This window comes from Phodopus roborovskii, unplaced genomic scaffold (genome assembly GCF_943737965.1).
Source record: "Phodopus roborovskii unplaced genomic scaffold, PHOROB, whole genome shotgun sequence".
Classification (NCBI taxonomy): domain Eukaryota; kingdom Metazoa; phylum Chordata; class Mammalia; order Rodentia; family Cricetidae; genus Phodopus; species Phodopus roborovskii.
The window spans coordinates 27,034,041-27,040,040 of NW_026126418.1; positions in this window are offsets into that span (position 1 = coordinate 27,034,041).

A 6,000-nucleotide genomic window follows, 5' to 3' on the forward strand; every position below is an offset into this window, starting at 1 on the left:
GCTGAGGAGAGTTGTTCCAACTTAAGTAGGCAGGACAAAGACTTGAAAGATGGGACAACTTCTACATGGATGCATTTATGGCTAAGCTATAAATATTTGGGAAGCCACATGAAGAACTCTCAACCTTGGGGATGGCTATAAGAAAGGAGGATTATTTTAAACAAAGATTTCTGCCTGCTTGCAAACTGCAAAAATGGGCAACAAAGTATAAATCTGTGAAAGGAGTGATTGCTGCCTGGCCTTGAGAAGCCCTGGCCATGGGACAGGACAAAGGTTAATCATGTATTGGTCTGTGAAGCTAGTGACCCGAATTCAATCCCTAGGACCTACATAAGAAATAATAAAATTTGTTTTGAACTAAAGATTCAAAAAATATATAATTCCTCTATGATATTCTCTAACACTTAGCTCTACACTAGTGCCCCAACTATCTGATGGGTAGTTGCCAGATACTATTTTATGAACACAGTGTATGACTGCTCTCTAACAGGATAGAGTAAGAGACAGGTAACAAGTTTTCCTTAGATTTGTGATTTAGTTGAATCAGCAGTTGAATTGTCTCATTTCTACTAGATTGATACAGATTTCTTGTATATCCACTGTGTTCTCCTCAACATTATTATATTACATAACCTAAAATGTCATTCTTCAAAAATAATTATTGATTTTGTTTTGTTTACTTTGGGACAAGATTTCATTGTACAGACCAGGAAGGTCTCAAACTTATAGTCCTCCTGCCTTACTGCCTTACTATTCTCCTATGTGCTGAAATTTTATGTACGGGCAATCACACCTAGATTTAAATATCACTATTTAAAAAAAAACTAATGAAATCATGATTTTGAAGAACAAAAAGTCAAAATCTGGATTTTCAAAAGCCCAAATTGTACTTAATAGTATTTCCTGTATATCTTACCCATTGTAACCTTCAGACCTCAAGTTTACAGAATTAGATTAATCTTAGTTCACCACTGGTCCAACTTGTCTACTCAAAACTTATTCACTTATTCATTCATCTACCTATAATATCTATGATAACAAAAGTGTTTTATAGTTAATACTGTAACTGACATAATACTATGTTCTGAAGTTGTTATAAGTAACAATATTAAGTAATTGGGACAATGAAGCAAAATGTTAATTTTTAGATTGACAAGTGGAAAAGGACAGAGGATCTGAAATGGATTGGGGTAACTGTGAGTTTGCATCAGGAAGTAATATGGAAGATCACTGACAAAAAAGAGAAACTACTGAAGAAGCTGAGTCAGGAAGAATATATGGGTTACCAGCATCGACTATAGCTGGATGAAGAACTTAAAAGTCAAAAGGTAAACTTAAAAACTTTACAAAAGAAAATATAGGTGAATATCTTTTTTTTTCCAAGTAGAGTTTTTTAGGTAAAATACAAGGTGCTAATTTTGAGAAGATTGATAAATTTGGCTACTCTAAATTTAAGAACTTGAATTCATTAAGTCATCACATGAGAAAACAAAGCAAAACAAAATAGAAGACAGGACAAACTTGGGGAAAATTTTGGCAATAGACATCATTGACATGGATCAATTTCAAAATTATGTGATGAATTATCATAAGTTAGAAACAATAAATGCTTCCCTTTCTTCTATTTCATGTGTATGTCCCTGCTCTCTCATTTTCCAATGGCTCTTAATTAAACCAACAAGAAACAAGGAGTTACCTAAACAAGCTCCCCATTTCCTCCAGAGGGAGCACTTATGCTCCATTAGCTCAGATAGCAACATCCCAGAATTCCTCCTAGAGCATAGTGCTCCTGAGAGCCTTTCCTGATGAAGCCATTCACAAATGCTCATTCCCTCAGAGTTCAGGAAGAGCCAGTTCAAACCTCACAGTGGCCATCTTTACAGAGTACTCTTGGGTTCCTGTTTCCCAGATACCCTGTCTACTCTATCACACATCAACTTTCCCTCAGTGTAAGAACTCTATGGCAGTTTGTTTTCATGACCTGTCTTCTGCTTGGCTTTTCCATCCCTTGGCTAAACACTAAGGGTTAAAGTATGATATCATCTAGTGAGTGGGAGTCTATTTCATGGACTGATTGTAAAATAAAGAATTTTCTCACTTTAGTTATAACCTTTCAAAAACAGAGCAAAAGTATAGCAGACTTATCCATGGAAGTAAAAATTAAAAAAAGGAGAGCAGATCGGATAAATAAGTGCCTAACGGAGAACTTAGACAATTTATGCAGACATATGGAAAAGATATGAAAATATCAACTTACAAAGAAATTTTAAAGAGGAAGAAAACTATGTAAACAAGCCAAATTAAGGGAAAGTTACATATTAGAGTAGAAAAAAACAAAAACAAAAACAAACAAACAAACAAAAAAAAAAACAAACTAAGCAGCAGGTTTCCAAAAACATTTCAAATGGCTACAAAATGAACAAAATGATGGCAATGAATGAAGGTAGAGACTGGACTAATTAGGATTATAAGCAAGAGATTGCTTAGGAGTTAAAAACCCAAATGCGTTTATGCCTTTTACTTTAGAAATAGCAGGTAGAGGAATACCTCTATCAGGCAACAATTTCCCTGGGACAACATATGTAGGCAATTGGGACAAAAAGCTACCTGCAAAGAAATTAGAATAGACAGCAGTTACAGATCAGCTATGCTTATGATGATTATAAGAAAGGAAGTGAGTGATGGAGCATTGACATAGGCACTTTAAGATGTTATCAGGGTCACAAGAGTTTGAGAATGTTCAGAATTGAACAAGGTAGGAAAGTTTCTATTCACTAAAGGTTATAAAAGTTGAGCAGCAATTTAAGTTCAGGTATTTAAGATCCTCCAACTTCTCTGTTTACTCAGAAACACTTTCTGGAAGGTGATTATTTGTAAATCATAATTTCACTTAAGCATTACTCACAGAAGAATACAGTTTTAATGAGAGGTCACTTGCTTTTTAAATTGAGGCTGTTAAGTTACTCATGTACCCAAAGATCCTAATTACAAATCTGTGTTGTGGACAAGGCACTTTTATAACATAAATTCTAATGGCATTTCAGTACAATTATCTTACATTTGCTTCTCAGGTGCCTGTGATCAGATTCTGTGTTGGAAACATAAATGAAAACTGCTATTGGGAGGTAATTCCATGTTGAGTGCTACATGAAGCCTGGCTGTATTAGTTAGCATTAGGTCAAAGCAGAAAGGAGTTTCCAGATATATTTTGCATCCTGTATGTATATGCAATGAGAAAGACACATCAGTAACTTACTGTGCCATCCATTCAAGGCCTGATGGAGAGGCCATGGAAGTAAGAGTGTGGAGGCTTTGGACTCTGAAAATCTGGTTCTGAGTGCAAGCTTTGTCATGTACTTGCTGAGTGATATTGGGTAAATCAGATTCACTTTCATATGCCTGGTAAGTGAGGTCAGAGTTGAGAGTGAGGTGGGGCATTTAAATTAGATGCTGTGTATAAGAATTCACTATGATCAGATAGAAGGAAATACTTTAAAATTATTAACAACTAAAATGAGGATAATCAAAGAGAATGAAAACTACCAGTGTTAATGATGTTGGAAGTAGATATTCTATATGTTTGAAGTAGATCGAGGCGTGCTGACTATGGTTGAAGGGAAGGTGAGAAACCGAAGGCAACAAGTTGGGGCCTTTCCTAAGAAGTGTGTTGTGGACATGCAATCTAAAGTAGGAAAAGAGATTCCCTTTTATTGTTATTGTTTGTTTGTTTGTTTGTTTGTTTTATTGAGTTAGTCTCACTATGTAGCCTGAGCTAGCCTGGAACTCTCCACCCTTTTACCTACTCTGCCTCATGCTGGGATTACAGGTATATACTATCATACACACACACACACACCATTCAGGGACAAGAAAGTACCTAAGATGTTAAATAGGTAGTAGTAACAAAGGAACAAGTAAGAAAATGGCTTTAGGGAAACTGAAGAGAAGAGACTTTTTTTTTTTTTTTTTTTTTTTTTTTTTTTGCGTTTCAGTTGGTTTTGTTTTGGATTTATTGACTTTAAGATTGCTGTGAAATGAGTAGGAGAGCTAGGAGGTACCATAGAGAAGTGGCCATTCTCTTAAATGATAGAGCCATGGTAGAGGCCACAAAGCTAAGAATGCAGAGGGTTGTCTGGTAAGAAGCAAGAGAAATGGTCATTAAGAATATATGGAGGTGGGTGCCTTGGATAGAAAAAAAAAAGTTCTGAGGTGTTCTTTGTGGTGAGGAAGAAAATTGGTGATGCACTCCAGGAGTCCAGGAGTTACCTGCTGCATAAGAGGTAGAGTTCGTGACTTGGATTTAGCTGACTGCTAAATTAATACGGGGTAAGAAATAGATAGTTGAAAAGGACCTGGGTAGGGATATCAGGATGTCAGCACCAGTGAAAAGTGAAGACAGGATGTGACCTAAGGGTTAAGGAGAGGAGAGAGGGAGCTCCAAGAGGGGTGTTCATTGTTATTTAATTCTGTGTGTAAGACAAAAATGGTGTGACAATCCCTCCCCAACCTAGCTCTCACCTCAAGTGACCCAGTGTGATGCTGCTTTTCTTTTCTTTAAATGGAAAAAGTTAAGCAGGGATCTGGGCAGTCAACTTTAAAAAATTGCTTGCAAGGAAAAACGTTTTGAAATTAAGTTGAGGAAAACTAATATGGTTAATTTGGAATCACTGAACACACACACACACACACACACACACACACACACACACACACACGGCTGAATTTCTCCAGAAATATCAGGGCTGTCTTGAGAATCACAAGTTATCCATAGTAGTGAAGCTAATTAAGGTTTAGGCTACAATATTTACTGGTGATAACAACTAATGGATCATATTTCTTTCTTTCATTCATTCATTCATCCATCCATCTGTCAATATATCTCTTTTTTTTTTAATCTATCATCTATATATTTATTTTCAGGCATGTCTCTTACTATCCTGGAGCTTGTCATTTTGGCTAGGCTGGCTGGCCAGCAACCCCCTGGATCTGACTGACTCTACCACTCCCAGCGCTGGGGTTACAAATGCATGCCTCTCCTGGCTTTTTTTTTTTCTAAATGTGGGTATTGAATGTCTGGACCTAGATGCTTGCAGAGCAAGCACATTTCGTATCATCTTCCCAGTCCTCCAGTCAATTGCTTTTAAGGAGATTGTACTAGCTTTACAACACATGTGAAGTCGCAAACACAAGTAACTTCCATTGATAAGATTAGTGATGCCTAGTACATTAATTTATCATTCTATCATTTTTGGATACTTAATTTATTTGCAATGTTTTCCCATCCAAACCATGGCAGAATGGGCATCTTGGTACATACTGGTTTGCTTAAGTATTCTAGTGTGTTTCTAAGACAAAGTAGAATGGCTGTGTTGAAGTACATGCACACTAATGTAGTAACTTCCTGAGAGACTATCTCAATTTACAGCCCCATCAATAGTGTATGAGTGTATGCTCCATTCTTTAATAGGCTCATATAACATAACCACATCCTTAGAATGTTGAAAAGAACTTTTTGCCTTACATTTTAAATTCAGGAAAAGTTAACATATGTGCAAGGAATCTCAGATGATACATACCAGACAATACAATATGCCAGCGCATCTAAGCATATATTAGCCAACTTGTATAGCATGCTTGAAATGCTATATATCAATCAGAACTTCTGAAAATCAATGAATATGGATGGAGTTCTCACTGTATTCAATCTTTCATTCCCTGATTTATTTTCCTCTTCATTGTAGTGTGTGTGTGTGTGTGTGTGTGTGTGTGTGTGTGTGTGTGTGTGTGTGGTATGTGGTGCATACATTCACATATGTGCAAGTATGTGTATGTGGGGGACAGTCTTGGGTATTATCCTGAGGAACACTGTTGCAGCTTTTGAGTCTTTCTTTGGCTTGAAGCTCACAGTTAGGCTAGACTAACTGGCAAACACTAGCTGGGAGGTAGTGAGTACCACCACACCTATATTCTTATATGGATTCCAGAGATAACCACTGTACT